The sequence below is a fragment of the Rana temporaria genome, chromosome 10, assembly GCF_905171775.1.
Source record: "Rana temporaria chromosome 10, aRanTem1.1, whole genome shotgun sequence".
Lineage (NCBI taxonomy): Eukaryota > Metazoa > Chordata > Amphibia > Anura > Ranidae > Rana > Rana temporaria.
This window is the reverse complement of record NC_053498.1, coordinates 152,146,385-152,163,654: the sequence shown is the minus strand read 5'-3', so window position 1 is coordinate 152,163,654 and position 17,270 is coordinate 152,146,385. Positions and strand designations below refer to the sequence as shown.

At 56.2% G+C, this 17,270-nt stretch overlaps 1 protein-coding gene across 3 annotated transcripts in view; it reads left to right on the top strand.

Annotated features, from left to right (window-relative positions):
- The first annotated feature begins 2,505 nt into the window (after positions 1-2,505).
- PRDM2 (PR/SET domain 2) overlaps positions 2,506-17,270 on the top strand; it is a 59,351-nt gene continuing 44,586 nt past the window's right edge. For all 3 annotated transcript variants that reach the window (XR_005743911.1, XM_040326563.1, XM_040326562.1), the window contains exon 1: positions 2,506-2,562. The gene's annotated coding sequence lies outside the window, so the exon portion shown is untranslated. The remainder of the gene's footprint in view (positions 2,563-17,270) is intronic.

The following is a 17,270-nucleotide window of genomic DNA, read 5'->3' as shown; positions in this document are numbered from 1 at the left end:
ACCAGATCCTCCCGCCCCTCTCCTCTGGCGGGATCCTCTCCCTCCCTCTCCTCTGGCGGGATCCTCTCCCTCCCGTCCCTCTCCTCTGACCAGATCCTCCCGCCCCTCTCCTCTGGCGGGATCCTCTCCCTCCCTCTCCTCTGGCGGGATCCTCTCCCTCCCGTCCCTCTCCTCTGACCAGATCCTCCCGCCCCTCTCCTCTGGTGGGATTCTCTCCCTCCCGTCCCTCTCCTCTGGCGGGATCCTGTCCCTCTCCTTTGGCGGGATCCTGTCCCTCTCCTCTGGCGGGATCCTCTCCCTCCCTCTCGTCCCTCTCCTTTGGCGGGATCCCCTCCCTCTCCTCTGGCGGGATCCTCTCCCTCTCGTCCCTCTCCTCTGGCGGGATCCTCTCCCTCTCGTCCCTCTCCTCTGGCGGGATCCTCTCCCTCTCGTCCCTCTCCCTTGGCGGGATCCCCTCCCTCTCCTCTGGCGGGATCCTCTCCCTCTCGTCCCTCTCCTCTGGCGGGATCCTCTCCCTCTCGTCCCTCTCCTTTGGCGGGATCCTCTCCCTCTCCTCTGGCGGGATCCTCTCCCTCTCGTCCCTCTCCTCTGGCGGGATCCTCTCCCTCTCGTCCCTCTCCTCTGGCGGGATCCTCTCCCTCTCGTCCCTCCCCTCTGGCGGGATCCTCTCCCTCCCTCTCCTCTGGCGGGATCCTCTCCCTCTCGTCCCTCTCCTTTGGCGGGATCCCCTCCCTCTCCTCTGGCGGGATCCTCTCCCTCTCGTCCCTCCCCTCTGGCGGGATCCTCTCCCTCTCGTCCCTCTCCTTTGGCGGGATCCCCTCCCTCTCCTCTGGCGGGATCCTCTCCCTCTCGTCCCTCTCCTTTGGCGGGATCCCCTCCCTCTCCTCTGGCGGGATCCTCTCCCTCTCGTCCCTCCCCTCTGGCGGGATCCTCTCCCTCTCGTCCCTCTCCTTTGGCGGGATCCCCTCCCTCTCCTCTGGCGGGATCCTCTCCCTCTCGTCCCTCCCCTCTGGCGGGATCCTCTCCCTCTCGTCCCTCTCCTCTGGCGGGATCCTCTCCCTCTCGTCCCTCTCCTTTGGCGGGATCCCCTCCCTCTCCTCTGGCGGGATCCTCTCCCTCTCGTCCCTCCCCTCTGGCGGGATCCTCTCCCTCCCTCTCCTCTGGCGGGATCCTCTCCCTCTCGTCCCTCTCCTTTGGCGGGATCCCCTCCCTCCCCTCTGGCGGGATCCTCTCCCTCTCGTCCCTCTCCTCTGGCGGGTTAGGTGCGGTGGGTGTGGGAATGGCGCTAATGCAGCGTACACACGATCATTTTTCAGCATGAAAAAAACGTCATATAAAACGATGGTGTGTGCGCGGCGTAATGTGGTGTGTGCGCGGCGTAATGTGGTGTGTGCGCGGCGTAATGTGGTGTGTGCGCGGCGTAATGTGGTGTGCGCGCGGCGTAATGTGGTGTGCGCGCGGCGTAATGTGGTGTGTGGGCGGCGTAATGTGGTGTGCGCGCGGCGTGTAGGAATGGCGCGGTGGGTGTAGGAATGGCGTGGTAGGCGTAGGAATGGCACGGTAGGCGTAGGAATGGCGCGGTGGGTGTAGGAATGGCGCGGTAGGTGTAGGAATGGCGCGGTGGGCGTAGGAATGGCGCGGTAGGCGTTGGAATTTGCGGCGGTGGGCGAGCAAATGGCGCGGTGGGCGTAGGAATGGCGCGGTAGGAGTAGCAATGGCGCGGTAGGCGTAGGAATGGCGCGGTAGGCGTAGCAATGGCGCGGTAGGCGTAGGAATGGCGCGGTGGGTGTAGGAATGGCGCGGTAGGCGTAGGAATGGCGCGGTGGGCGTAGGAATGGCGCGGTAGGTGTAGCAATGGCGCGGTAGGCGTAGGAATGGCGCGGTGGGCGAGCAAATGACGCGGTGGGTGTAGGAATGACGCAGTCGACGTGTGAATGAAACAAAAACGGTCGGAAATAAAAAAAAGGTTGAAACGTGCGTAGGATAACGGCGTCATTGTATCCATAGACGTCGCCTGATTAGCGATGGATAAACGGTAGATTTTTCTCGGTCTGGGGTCGCATGCGCTGTTGCGCGCTTGTTGATCGATTCTACTACTAAAGGTGAAAGGATCGGAATGAAGGAAAGTCGCTTTCTCTGACCGTGTATGGGCAGCTTGAGTGGCTGAGTGCGGCAGCCAATCAGAAGGGGTGTGTGATTTGCCACATGCAGTCCTCCCTCCAGCAGAGGGATCGCAGGCTTCCCCCCCCCCCTCTCCCCTCCCCCCCTCCCCTCCCCCCTCCGCTCGCTCTTCCTGTTTGGTGAGTCAGTCGGTTGGGAAATAGGTTGCAGAGAAGAGCAGCTGCTTGGAGGCTCCACACCCTCCGGCCTGCGACTCTCCACTAACAAGCCGCCCTCTGATTGGTCTTCTGTCTGTCTCTCTCCTTCCTCAGCCAATCGAGTCGGGCGAGGAGCTGCTGGTCTGGTACAATGGAGAAGAGAACCCGGAGATAGCAGCTGCTCTGGAGGAAGAGAGGGCTGCCAGCCAACGCAGCAAGAGGGGCTCCCCCAAATCCCGCAGAGGTAAGGGGGAGGGGGGGATCTGTCACTGCGGGGAGGGGGGGTGGGGGGATCTGTCACTAAGGGGGAGGGGGGGGCTTGTCTTCCTGCCATGTCGCTGTGACCTTTCCCAGACTCAGCTGTGTGTGTAGGATCGTTCGTCCTCCATCGGATGAGGACTTCCCGGCGCGCTCGGCCTCCCCCCCGACAACCGATCCCCCCCTCCGACAACCGATCCCCCGCCTCGGATCGGCTCCCCCGTCAGGCGCTGAGCTGGCAGTCAGGGGTCAGGATGACAGTTCATGCGGGACGTTCCCGGAGCTCAGACTGGAGGGATTACACAGCCTTCCGGGGGAGGGGATCTCAGGATCGGGCCCTAAGCTGACAGGTCGGGGCCCCCGGGGTCACTTCAAATCTCAGAGGATTCCTCCGTAGCGGGAGATGCGGACCTTCTCTATCAGGAACCTTCAGACATCCGGGCTGGGACAGTCCGTCCCCCCCATCACTATCATCACCCCGAGATCTGTCCCCCCCATCACCAACATCTCCCCGAGATCTGTCCCCCCATCACCTCCCCGAGATCTGTCCCCCCCATCACCAACATCTCCCCGAGATCTGTCCCCCCCATCACCAACATCTCCCCGAGATCTGTCCCCCCCATCACCAACATCTCCCCGAGATCTGTCCCCCCCCCCATCACTATCATCTCCCCGAGATCTGTCCCCCCCATCACTATCATCACCCCGAGATCTGTCCCCCCCATCACCAACATCTCCCCGAGATCTGTCCCCCCCATCACCAACATCTCCCCAAGATCTGTCCCCCCCATCACTATCATCTCCCCGAGATCTGTCCCCCCCATCACTATCATGACCCCAACATCTCCCCGAGATCTGTCCCCCCCCATCACTAACATCTCTCCGAGATCTGTCCCCCCATCACTATCATCTCCCCGAGATCTGTCCCCCCTTCCCTATCATCACCCCGAGATCTGTCCCCCCCATCACTATCATCTCCCCGAGATCTGTCCCCCCCATCACTATCATCTCCCCGAGATCTGTCCCCCCATCACCATCATCACCCCGAGATCTGTTTCCCCCATCACTAACATCTCCCCGAGATCTGTCCCCCCCATCACTATCATCACCCCAAGATCTGTCCCCCCCATCACTATCATCACCCCGAGATCTGTCCCCCCCATCACCAACATCTCCCCGAGATCTGTCCCCCCCCATCACCAACATCTCCCCGAGATCTGTCCCCCCCCATCACCAACATCTCCCCGAGATCTGTCCCCCCCATCACCAACATCTCCCCGAGATCTGTCCCCCATCACTATCATCTCCCCGAGATCTGTCCCCCCATCACCAACATCTCCCCGAGATCTGTCCCCCCCATCACCAACATCTCCCCGAGATCTGTTTCCCCCATCACTAACATCTCCCCGAGATCTGTCCCCCCCCATCACTATCATCACCCCAAGATCTGTCCCCCCCATCACCAACATCTCCCCGAGATCTGTCCCCCCATCACTATCATCTCCCCGAGATCTGTCCCCCCTTCCCTATCATCACCCCGAGATCTGTCCCCCCCATCACTATCATCACCCCGAGATCTGTCCCCCATCACTATCATCACCCCGAGATCTGTCCCCCATCACTATCATCACCCCGAGATCTGTCCCCCATCACTATCATCACCCCGAGATCTGTCCCCCCCATCACCAACATCTCCCCGAGATCTGTCTCCCCCATCACTATCATCACCCCAAGATCTGTCCCCCCCATCACTATCATCACCCCGAGATCTGTCCCCCCCATCACCAACATCTCCCCGAGATCTGTCCCCCCCCATCACCAACATCTCCCCGAGATCTGTCCCCCCCCATCACCAACATCTCCCCGAGATCTGTCCCCCCCATCACCAACATCTCCCCGAGATCTGTCCCCCATCACTATCATCTCCCCGAGATCTGTCCCCCCATCACCAACATCTCCCCGAGATCTGTCCCCCCCATCACCAACATCTCCCCGAGATCTGTTTCCCCCATCACTAACATCTCCCCGAGATCTGTCCCCCCCCATCACTATCATCACCCCAAGATCTGTCCCCCCCATCACCAACATCTCCCCGAGATCTGTCCCCCCATCACTATCATCTCCCCGAGATCTGTCCCCCCTTCCCTATCATCACCCCGAGATCTGTCCCCCCCATCACTATCATCACCCCGAGATCTGTCCCCCATCACTATCATCACCCCGAGATCTGTCCCCCATCACTATCATCACCCCGAGATCTGTCCCCCCCATCACCAACATCTCCCCGAGATCTGTCTCCCCCATCACTATCATCTCCCCGAGATCTGTCCCCCCCATCACCAACATCTCCCCGAGATCTGTCCCCCCCATCACCAACATCTCCCCGAGATCTGTCCCCCCATCACTATCATCTCCCCGAGATCTGTCCCCCCTTCCCTATCATCACCCCGAGATCTGTCCCCCCCATCACTATCATCTCCCCGAGATCTGTCCCCCCTTCCCTATCATCACCCCGAGATCTGTCCCCCCCATCACTATCATCACCCCGAGATCTGTCCCCCATCACTATCATCACCCCGAGATCTGTCCCCCCCCATCACCAACATCTCCCCGAGATCTGTCCCCCCCATCACTATCATCTCCCCGAGATCTGTCCCCCCCCATCACTATCATCACCCCAAGATCTGTCCCCCCCATCACTATCATCACCCCAAGATCTGTCCCCCCATCACCAACATCTCCCCGAGATCTGTCCCCCCCATCACTAACATCTCCCCGAGATCTGTCCCCCCATCACTATCATCTCCCCGAGATCTGTCCCCCCTTCCCTATCATCACCCCGAGATCTGTCCCCCCCATCACTATCATCTCCCCGAGATCTGTCCCCCCCATCACTATCATCTCCCCGAGATCTGTCCCCCCCATCACTATCATCACCCCAAGATCTGTCCCCCCATCACTAACATCACCCCGAGATCTGTCTCCCCCATCACCAACATCTCCCCGAGATCTGTCCCCCCATCACCATCACCACCCCCAGATCTGTCACCAACATCACCCCGAGATCTGTCTCCCCCCATCACTATCATCACCCCAAGATCTGTCCCCCCCCATCACTATCATCACCCCGAGATCTGTCTCCCCCATCACCAACATCTCCCCGAGATCTGTCCCCCCATCACCATCACCACCCCCAGATCTGTCCCCCCCATCACCAACATCTCCCCGAGATCTGTCCCCCCATCACTAACATCTCCCCGAGATCTGTCCCCCCATCACTAACATCTTCCTGAGATCTGTCCCCCCCCATCACCATCATCACCCCGAGATCTGTCCTCCCCTCACCATCATCACCCCTAGATCTCTCCCCCCCTCACCTCCCCTAGATCTGTCTCCCCCCCTCACCAACATCTCCCCGAGATCTGTCCCCCCCATCATCTCCCCGAGATCTGTCCCCCCCCCCATCACCATCATCACCCCGAGATTTGTCCCCCCCATCACCAACATCTCCTTGAGATCTGTCCCCCCCATCACTATCATCACCCCAAGATCTGTCCCCCCCATCACCAACATCACCCCAAGATCTGTCCCCCCCCATCACTATCATCACCCCGAGATCTGTCCCCCCATCACTATCATCACCCCGAGATCTGTCCCCCCCCATCACCATCATCTCCCCTAGATCTGTCCCTCCCATCACTAACATCTCCCCGAGATCTGTCCCCCCATCACCAACATCTCCCCGAGATCTGTCCCCCCATCACCAACATCTTCCCGAGATCTGTCTCCCCCATCACCATCATCACGCCGAGATCTGTCCCCCCATCACCATCATCACCCCGAGATCTTTCCCCCCATCACCATCATCTCCCCGAGATCTGTCCCCCCCATCACTATCATCACCCCGAGATCTGTCCTCCCCTCACCATCATCACCCCTAGATCTCTCCCCCCCTCACCTCCCCTAGATCTGTCTCCCCCCCTCACCAACATCTCCCCGAGATCTGTCCCCCCCATCATCTCCCCGAGATCTGTCCTCCCCTCACCATCATCACCCCTAGATCTCTCCCCCCCCTCACCTCCCCAAGATCTGTTCTCCCCCCATCACCCACATCACCCCGAGATCTGTCCCCCCTTCACTATCATCACCCCGAGATCTGTCCCCCCCATCACTAACATCTCCCCGAGATCTGTCCCCCCCATCACCAACATCTCCCCAAGATCTGTCCTCCCCCCCATCACCAACATCTCCCCGAGATCTGTCCCCCCCATCACTATCATCACCCCGAGATCTGTCCCCCCATCACTATCATCTCCCCGAGATCTGTCCCCCCCATCACTATCATCTCCCCGAGATCTGTCCCCCCCATCACTATCATCTCCCCGAGATCTGTCCCCCCCATCACTATCATCTCCCCGAGATCTGTCCCCCCCATCACCAACATCTCCCCGAGATCTGTCCCCCCCCCATCACTATCATCTCCCCGAGATCTGTCCCCCCCATCACCAACATCTCCCCGAGATCTGTCCCCCCCCATCACCAACATCTCCCCGAGATCTGTCCCCCCCATCACCAACATCTCCCTGAGATCTGTCCCCCCCATCACTATCATCACCCCGAGATCTGTCCCCCCATCACCTCCCCGAGATCTGTCCCCCCCATCACCAACATCTCCCCGAGATCTGTCCCCCCCCATCACTATCATCACCCCGAGATCTGTCCCCCCCCATCACCAACATCTCCCCGAGATCTGTCCCCCCCCATCACCAACATCTCCCCGAGATCTGTCCCCCCATCACCTCCCCGAGATCTGTCCCCCCCATCACCAACATCTCCCCGAGATCTGTCCCCCCCATCACCAACATCTCCCCGAGATCTGTCCCCCCCATCACCAACATCTCCCCGAGATCTGTCCCCCCCCCCCATCACTATCATCTCCCCGAGATCTGTCCCCCCCATCACTATCATCACCCCGAGATCTGTCCCCCCCATCACCAACATCTCCCCGAGATCTGTCCCCCCCATCACCAACATCTCCCCAAGATCTGTCCCCCCCATCACTATCATCTCCCCGAGATCTGTCCCCCCCATCACTATCATGACCCCAAGATCTGTCCCCCCATCACCAACATCTCCCCGAGATCTGTCCCCCCCATCACTAACATCTCCCCGAGATCTGTCCCCCCATCACTATCATCTCCCCGAGATCTGTCCCCCCTTCCCTATCATCACCCCGAGATCTGTCCCCCCCATCACTATCATCTCCCCGAGATCTGTCCCCCCCATCACTATCATCTCCCCGAGATCTGTCCCCCCATCACCATCATCACCCCGAGATCTGTTTCCCCCATCACTATCATCACCCCGAGATCTGTCCCCCCCATCACTATCATCACCCCAAGATCTGTCCCCCCCCATCACCAACATCTCCCCGAGATCTGTCCCCCCCCATCACCAACATCTCCCCGAGATCTGTCCCCCCCCATCACCAACATCTCCCCGAGATCTGTCCCCCCCATCACCAACATCTCCCCGAGATCTGTCCCCCATCACTATCATCTCCCCGAGAACTGTCCCCCCCCATCACTATCATCACCCCAAGATCTGTCCCCCCCATCACCAACATCTCCCCGAGATCTGTCCCCCCATCACTATCATCTCCCCGAGATCTGTCCCCCCTTCCCTATCATCACCCCGAGATCTGTCCCCCCATCACTATCATCTCCCCGAGATCTGTCCCCCATCACTATCATCACCCCGAGATCTGTCCCCCATCACTATCATCACCCCGAGATCTGTCCCCCCCATCACCAACATCTCCCCGAGATCTGTCCCCCCCATCACTATCATCTCCCCGAGATCTGTCCCCCCCATCACCAACATCTCCCCGAGATCTGTCCCCCCCATCACCAACATCTCCCCGAGATCTGTCCCCCCATCACTATCATCTCCCCGAGATCTGTCCCCCCTTCCCTATCATCACCCCGAGATCTGTCCCCCCCATCACTATCATCACCCCGAGATCTGTCCCCCCCATCACTATCATCTCCCCGAGATCTGTCCCCCCCATCACTATCATCACCCCGAGATCTGTCCCCCCCCCATCACCAACATCTCCCCGAGATCTGTCCCCCCCCCATCACCAACATCTCCCCGAGATCTGCCCCCCCCCCATCACCAACATCTCCCCGAGATCTGTCCCCCCATCACTAACATCTTCCTGAGATCTGTCCCCCCCCATCACCATCATCACCCCGAGATCTGTCCTCCCCTCACCATCATCACCCCTAGATCTCTCCCCCATCACCATCATCACCCCAAGATCTGTCCCCCCATCACTATCATCACCCCAAGATCTGTCCCCCCATCACTATCATCACCCCAAGATCTGTCCCCCCATCACTAACATCACCCCGAGATCTGTCTCCCCCATCACCAACATCTCCCCGAGATCTGTCCCCCCATCACCATCACCACCCCCAGATCTGTCCCCCCCATCACCAACATCACCCCGAGATCTGTCTCCCCCCATCACTATCATCACCCCGAGATCTGTCTCCCCCATCACCAACATCTCCCCGAGATCTGTCCCCCCATCACCACCCCCAGATCTGTCCCCCCCATCACCAACATCCCCCAGAGACCTTTCCCCCCCCCATCACCTCCCCAAGATCTGTCCCCCCCATCACCAACATCTCCCCGAGATTTGTCCCCCCCATCACTATCATCTCCGCGAGATCTGTCCCCCCCATCACTATCATCTCCGAGATCTGTCCCCCCCATCACCAACATCTCCCCGAGATCTGTCCCCCCCCCCATCACCAACATCTCCCCAAGATCTGTCCCCCCATCACCAACATCTCCCCGAGATCTTCCCCCCCATCACCATCATCTCCCCGAGATCTGTCCCCCCCATCACTAACATCTCCCCGAGATCTGTCCCCCCCTCGCCTCCCCTAGATCTGTCTCCCCCCCATCACCATCATCTCCCCGAGATCTGTCCCCCCCCCCCATCACCATCCCAAGATCTGTCCCCCCCCCCATCACCATCATCACCCCGAGATTTGTCCCCCCCATCACTATCATCACCCCGAGATCTGTCTCCCCCATCACCATCATCACCCCGAGATCTGTCTCCCCCATCACTAACATCTTCCCGAGATTTGTCCCCCCCATCACCAACATCTCCCCGAGATCTGTCCCCCCCCCATCACCAACATCTCCCCGAGATCTGTCCCCCCATCACTAACATCTTCCTGAGATCTGTCCCCCCCCATCACCATCATCACCCCGAGATCTGTCCTCCCCTCACCATCATCACCCTTAGATCTCTCCCCCCCTCACCTCCCCTAGATCTGTCTCCCCCCCTCACCAACATCTCCCCGAGATCTGTCCCCCCCATCATCTCCCCGAGATCTGTCCCCCCCCCATCACCATCATCACCCCGAGATTTGTCCCCCCCATCACTATCATCACCCCAAGATCTGTCCCCCCCATCACCAACATCTCCCCGAGATCTGTCCTCCCATCACTATCATCACCCCAAGATCTGTCCCCCCCCATCACTATCATCACCCCGAGATCTGTCCCCCCCATCACCATCATCTCCCCGAGATCTGTCCCCCCATCACCAACATCTTCCCGAGATCTGTCTCCCCCATCACCAACATCACCCCTAGATCTGTCCCCCCATCACCAACATCTCCCCGAGATCTGTCCCCCCATCACCATCATCACGCCGAGATCTGTCCCCCCCATCACCATCATCACCCCGAGATCTTTCCCCCCATCATCACCCCTAGATCTTTCCCCCCATCACCATCATCTCCCCGAGATCTGTCCCCCCATCACTATCATCTCCCCTAGATCTCTCCCCCCCTCACCTCCCCTAGATCTGTCTCCCCCCCTCACCAACATCTCCCCGAGATCTGTCCTCCCCTCACCATCATCACCCCTAGATCTCTCCCCCCTCACCTCCCCTAGATCTGTCTCCCCCTCACCAACATCTCCCCGAGATCTGTCCCCCCCATCATCTCCCCTAGATCTGTCCCCCCCATCACCATCATCACCCCGAGATCTGTCCTCCCCTCACCATCATCACCCCTAGATCTGTCCCCCCCTCGCCTCCCCTAGATCTGTCTCCCCCCCATCACCATCATCTCCCCGAGATCTGTCCCCCCCCCCCCCATCACCATCCCGAGATTTGTCCCCCCCATCACCAACATCTCCTCGAGATCTGTCCCCCCCATCACTATCATCACCCCAAGATCTGTCCCCCCCATCACCAACATCTCCCTGAGATCTGTCCTCCCATCACTATCATCACCCCGAGATCTGTCCCCCCCCCATCACTATCATCACCCTGAGATCTGTCCCCCCATCACTATCATCACACCGAGATCTGTCCCCCCATCACCATCATCTCCCCTAGATCTGTCCCTCCCATCACTATCATCACCCCAAGATCTGTCCCCCCCATCACCAACATCTCCCCGAGATCTGTCCCCCCATCACTATCATCACCCCAAGATCTGTCCCCCCCATCACTAACATCTCCCCGAGATCTGTCCCCCCATCACTATCATCACCCCGAGATCTGTCCCCCCCATCACCATCATCTCCCCGAGATCTGTCCCCCATCACCATCATCTCCCCTAGATCTGTCCCCCCCATCACCATCATCTCCCCGAGATCTGTCCCCCCCCATCACCATCATCACCCCGAGATTTGTCCCCCCCCATCACTAACATCTCCCCGAGATCTGTCCCCCCCATCACTATCATCACCCCAAGATCTGTCTTCCCCATCACTATCATCACCCCGAGATCTGTCCCCCCCCCCCATCACTATCATCACCCCGAGATCTGTCCCCCCATCACTATCATCTCCCCGAGATCTGTCCCCCCATCACCATCATCTCCCCTACATCTGTCCCCCCATCACTATCATCTCCCCGAGATCTTTCCCCCCCCGATCACTAACATCTTCCCGAGATCTGTCCCCCCCATCACCATCATTTCCCCGAGATCTGCCCCCCCCCCCATCACCAACATCTCCTCGAGATCTGTCCCCCCATCACCAACATCTCCCCGAGATCTGTCCCCCCCATCACTAACATCTCCCCGAGATCTGTCCCCCCCATCACTAACATCTCCCCGAGATCTGTCCCCCCCTATCACTATCATCACCCCGAGATCTGTCCCCCCCCCATCACCCCATCACCATCATCTCCCCTAGATCTGTCCCTCCCATCACTATCATCACCCCAAGATCTTTCCCCCCATCACCATCATCTCCCTGAGATCTGTCCCCCCCATCACCAACATCTCCCTGAGATCTGTCCCCCCATCACCAACATCTCCCTGAGATCTGTCCCCCCCATCACCAACATCTCCCTGAGATCTGTCCCCCCCATCACCAACATCTCCCCGAGATCTGTCCCCCCCATCACCTCCCCGAGATCTTTCCCCCCATCACCAACATCTCCCTGAGATCTGTCCCCCCCATCACCAACATCTCCCCGAGATCTGTCCCCTCCATCACCTCCCCGAGATCTATCCCCCCCCATCACCATCATTTCCCCGAGATCTGTCCCCCCCATCACTATCATCACCCCAAGATCTTTCCCCCCATCATCACCCCTAGATCTGTCCCCCCATCACCAACATCTCCCCGAGATCTGTCCCCCCCATCACCATCATCACCCCTAGATCTGTCCCCCCATCACCATCATCACCCCTAGATCTGTCCCCCCCATCACCAACATCACCCGTAGATCTGTCCCCCCCATCACCAACATCTCCCCGAGATCTGTCCCCCCCATCACCAACATCTCCCTGAGATCTGTCCCCCCCATCACCAACATCTCCCCGAGATCTGTCCCCCCCCATCACCTCCCCGAGATCTATCCCCCCCCCATCACCATCCTTTCCCCGAGATCTGTCCCCCCCCATCACTATCATCACCCCAAGATCTTTCCCCCCATCATCATCATCACCCCGAGATCTGTCTCCCCCATCACTAACATCTCCCCGAGATCTGTCCCCCCCATCACCAACATCTCCCTGAGATCTGTCCCCCCCATCACCAACATCTCCCCAAGATCTGTCCCCCCATCACTAACATCACCCCGAGATCTGTCTCCCCCATCACCAACATCTCCCCGAGATCTGTCCCCCCATCACTATCATCACCCCAAGATCTGTCCCCCCATCACCAACATCTCCCCGAGATCTGTCCCCCCCATCACTATCATCACCCCAAGATCTGTCCTCCAATCTGCAACTGTTCTTGCGGATTGAATGACAGCCGGCCGCCAGAGTACCTGAACAGTGACTGCCTCTGATTGGGTGATGCTTTGCAGGATGCCTCTGATTGGTTGATGCTTTGCAGGATGCCTCTGATTGGTTGATGCTTTGCAGGATGCCTCTGATTGGGTGATTTGTTGATTGGAGGATGCCTCTGATTGGAGGATGCCTCTGATTGGGTGACATATTGATTGGAGGATGCCTCTGATTGGGTGACATATTGATTGGAGGATGCCTCTGATTGGGTGATTTATTGATTGGAGGATGCCTCTGATTGGGTGATTTATTGATTGGAGGATGCCTCTGATTGGGTGACATATTGATTGGAGGATGCCTCTGATTGGAGGATGCCTCTGATTGGGTGATTTATTGATTGGAGGATGCCTCTGATTGGGTGATTTATTGATTGGAGGATGCCTCTGATTGGGTGATATATTGATTGGAGGATGCCTCTGATTGGGTGACATATTGATTGGAGGATGCCTCTGATTGGGTGACATATTGATTGGAGGATGCCTCTGATTGGGTGATTTATTGATTGGAGGATGCCTCTGATTGGGTGATTTATTGATTGGAGGATGCCTCTGATTGGGTGATTTATTGATTGGAGGATGCCTCTGATTGGGTGACATATTGATTGGAGGATGCCTCTGATTGGGTGATTTATTGATTGGAGGATGCCTCTGATTGGGTGATATATTGATTGGAGGATGCCTCTGATTGGGTGATTTATTGATTGGAGGATGCCTCTGATTGGGTGATTTGTTGATTGGAGGATGCCTCTGATTGGAGGATGCCTCTGATTGGAGGATGCCTCTGATTGGGTGACATATTGATTAGAGGATGCCTCTGATTGGGTGATTTATTGATTGGAGGATGCCTCTGATTGGGTGATTTATTGATTGGAGGATGCCTCTGATTGGGTGATTTATTGATTGGAGGATGCCTCTGATTGGGTGACATATTGATTGGAGGATGCCTCTGATTGGGTGATTTGTTGATTGGAGGATGCCTCTGATTGGAGGATGCCTCTGATTGGGAGCAGTTGCTGTTCAGCTGACAATATTTCCGGCTTGTAGTTTGAATTCCTCCTTCGCTGGCTCCGGTGATGTTGGTGAGGCGGTCGGGCTCGGCAGGAATCGTCTTTGAATAATGTGGGAAATTCAGGAAGTTGGTGATTTGGAAAGTGAAGATGAGAAGCGTTTCCAGAGAGCGGTCAGCAGGGGGCGCACCGTATTTCTTGCGGTTCAGGTGTGGATGGCGATGAGGTGACCCATCAGTTGTATGTAGCGGGTTTGGTGTTTTTATGTCATTTTCCAGGTCATGTGACCTACGCTTGCTGATTTTAGGTCATGTGACCCGCAGCGTCTCTTCGTCATCTCTTACCGAAAGTCCCGGTACTCCTCGACCAGATCCAAGGCGCTGTGGGAACCGAGGGGGGGGGGGGCAGCGGTGATTCTCACTCATCGCCATCCTCTTCCTTCCTATCCGGCATGATTTGATAAGACTCCATTCACCCTTGTGCGATTTCCATTGTGACTTTACAATGCGATTTTGGCTTTGACCAATGATAACATACATGGCCTAAGACCATTCCTTTTCCTGCCACAGTGATTTATGGTTAAGCTAGGGTTAGGTTAGGGCTGTGTCTTGGGGTTGGGGTTAGGCGAGGGTTAGGTTAGGGCTGTGTCTTGGGGTTAGGTTAGGGCTGTGTCTTGGGGTTAGGCGAGTGTTAGGTTAGGGCTGTGTCTTGGGGTTAGGTTAGGGATGTGTCTTGGGGTTGGGCGAGGGTTAGGTTAGGGCTGTGTCTTGGGGTTAGGTTAGGGATGTGTCTTGGGGTTAGGCGAGGGTTAGGTTAGGGCTGTGTCTTGGGGTTAGGTTAGGGATGTGTCTTGGGGTTAGGCGAGGGTTAGGTTAGGGCTGTGTCTTGGGGTTGGGCAAGGGTTAGGTTAGGGCTGTGTCTTGGGGTTGGGGTTAGGCGAGGGTTAGGTTAGGGCTGTGTCTTGGGGTTGGGGTTAGGCGAGGGTTAGGTTAGGGCTGTGTCTTGGGGTTGGGGTTAGGCGATGGTTAGGTTAGGGCTGTGTCTTGGGGTTGGGGTTAGGCGAGGGTTAGGTTAGGGCTGTGTCTTGGGGTTGGGGTTAGGCGAGGGTTAGGTTAGGGCTGTGTCTTGGGGTTGGGGTTAGGCGAGGGTTAGGTTAGGGCTGTGTCTTGGGGTTAGGCGAGGGTTAGGTTAGGGCTGTGTCTTGGGGTTGGGGTTAGGCTAGGGTTAGGTTAGGGCTGTGTCTTGGGGTTGGGGTTAGGCGAGGGTTAGGTTAGGGCTGTGTCTTGGGGTTGGGGTTAGGCGAGGGTTAGGTTTATTCATCCACCACCCTTCCAGTAAGATAAAACTTTCTAAGATTCGTTTTGAACTTTCCTCCGGTTAGTTTGAGGTCACGCCCCGTGTTCTTGATTTCGGTTTCATATTCATATATTTTGTTTTTTGGTTGAATTCGATGGATTTGTGTCTTTTTTCAGCCGGACAATGTAACTGTGTATCTATATTGAGAAGACCCCCTTCCTGAACCTTCCCCACCCCCTTACTCCCGTCTCCCTTTCCCTTCTTTCTTCCAGACTTTACATATTCAGTTCCTGAAGTCTCTCTCCATGTTTTATCCCCCCAAACCTTTCACCATGTTTGTTCCCCGTCTCTGAACTCGTTCTATCTTATCAATCTCTTTCTGTAAGTGAGATCTCCAGACATGGACACCGTATTCTGTATGAGGTCTCACTAACGATCTATATAGAGGAATCAGGACCTCCTTCCTCCTGATGAAGACCCCTCTAGTGATATAAAGATCTATATAAAGGAATCAGGACCTCCTTCCTCCTGATGAAGACCCCTCTAGTGATATAAAGATCTATATAAAGGAATCAGGACCTCCTTTCTCCTGATGAAGACCCCTCTAGTGATATAAAGATCTATATAGAGGAATCAGGATCTCCTGATGAAGACCCCTCTAGTGATATAAATATCTATATAAAGGAATCAGGACCTCCTTCCTCCTGATGAAGACCCCTCTAGTGATATAAAGATCTATATAGAGGAATCAGGACCCCCTTCCTCCTGATGAAGACCCCTCTAGTGATATAAAGATCTATATAAAGGAATCAGGACCTCCTTCCTCCTGATGAAGACCCCTCTAGTGATATAAAGATCTATATAGAGAAATCTGGACCTCTTTCCCCCTGATGAAGACCCCTCTAGTGATATAAAGATCTATATAGAGGAATCTGGACCTCCTTCCTCCTCCTGGTGACCCCTCTAGTGATATAAAGATCTAAATAGAGGAATCAGGACCTCCTTCCCCCTGATGAAGACCCCTCTAGTGATATAAAGATCTATATAGAGGAATCAGGACCTCCTTCCTCCTGATGAAGACCCCTCTAGTGATATAAAGATCTATATAAAGGAATCAGGACCTCCTTCCTCCTGATGAAGACCCCTCTAGTGATATAAAGATCTATATAGAGAAATCTGGACCTCTTTCCCCCTGATGAAGACCCCTCTAGTGATATAAAGATCTATATAGAGGAATCTGGACCTCCTTCCTCCTGATGAAGACCCCTCTAGTGATATAAATATCTATATAGAGGAATCAGGACCTCCTTCCTCCTCCTGGTGACCCCTCTAGTGATATAAAGATCTATATAGAGGAATCAGGACCTCCTTCCTCCTGATGAAGACCCCTCTAGTGATATAAAGATCTATATAGAGGAATCAGGACCTCCTTCCTCCTGATGAAGACCCCTCTAGTGATATAAAGATCTATATAGAGGAATCAGGACCTCCTTCCTCCTGATGAAGACCCCTCTAGTGATATAAAGATCTATATAGAGGAATCAGGACCTCCTTCCCCCTGATGAAGACCCCTCTAGTGATATAAAAACCTATATAGAGGAATCAGGGCCTCCTTCCTCCTGATGAAGACCCCTCTAGTGATATAAAGATCTATATAGAGGAATCAGGACCTCCTTCCTCCTCCTGGTGACCCCTCTAGTGATATAAAGATCTATATAGAGGAATCAGGACCTCCTTCCTCCTGATGAAGACCCCTCTAGTGATATAAAGATCTATATAGAGGAATCAGGACCTCCTTCCCCCTGATGAAGACCCCTCTAGTGATATAAAGATCTATATAGAGGAATCAGGACCTCCTTCCTCCTGCTGGTGACCCCTCTAGTGATATAAAGATCTATATAGAGGAATCAGGACCTCCTTCCCCCTGATGAAGACCCCTCTAGTGATATAAAGATCTATATAGAGGAATCAGGACCTCCTTCCCCCTGATGAAGACCCTCTAGTGATATAAAGATCTATATAGAGGAATCAGGACCTCCTTCCCCCTGA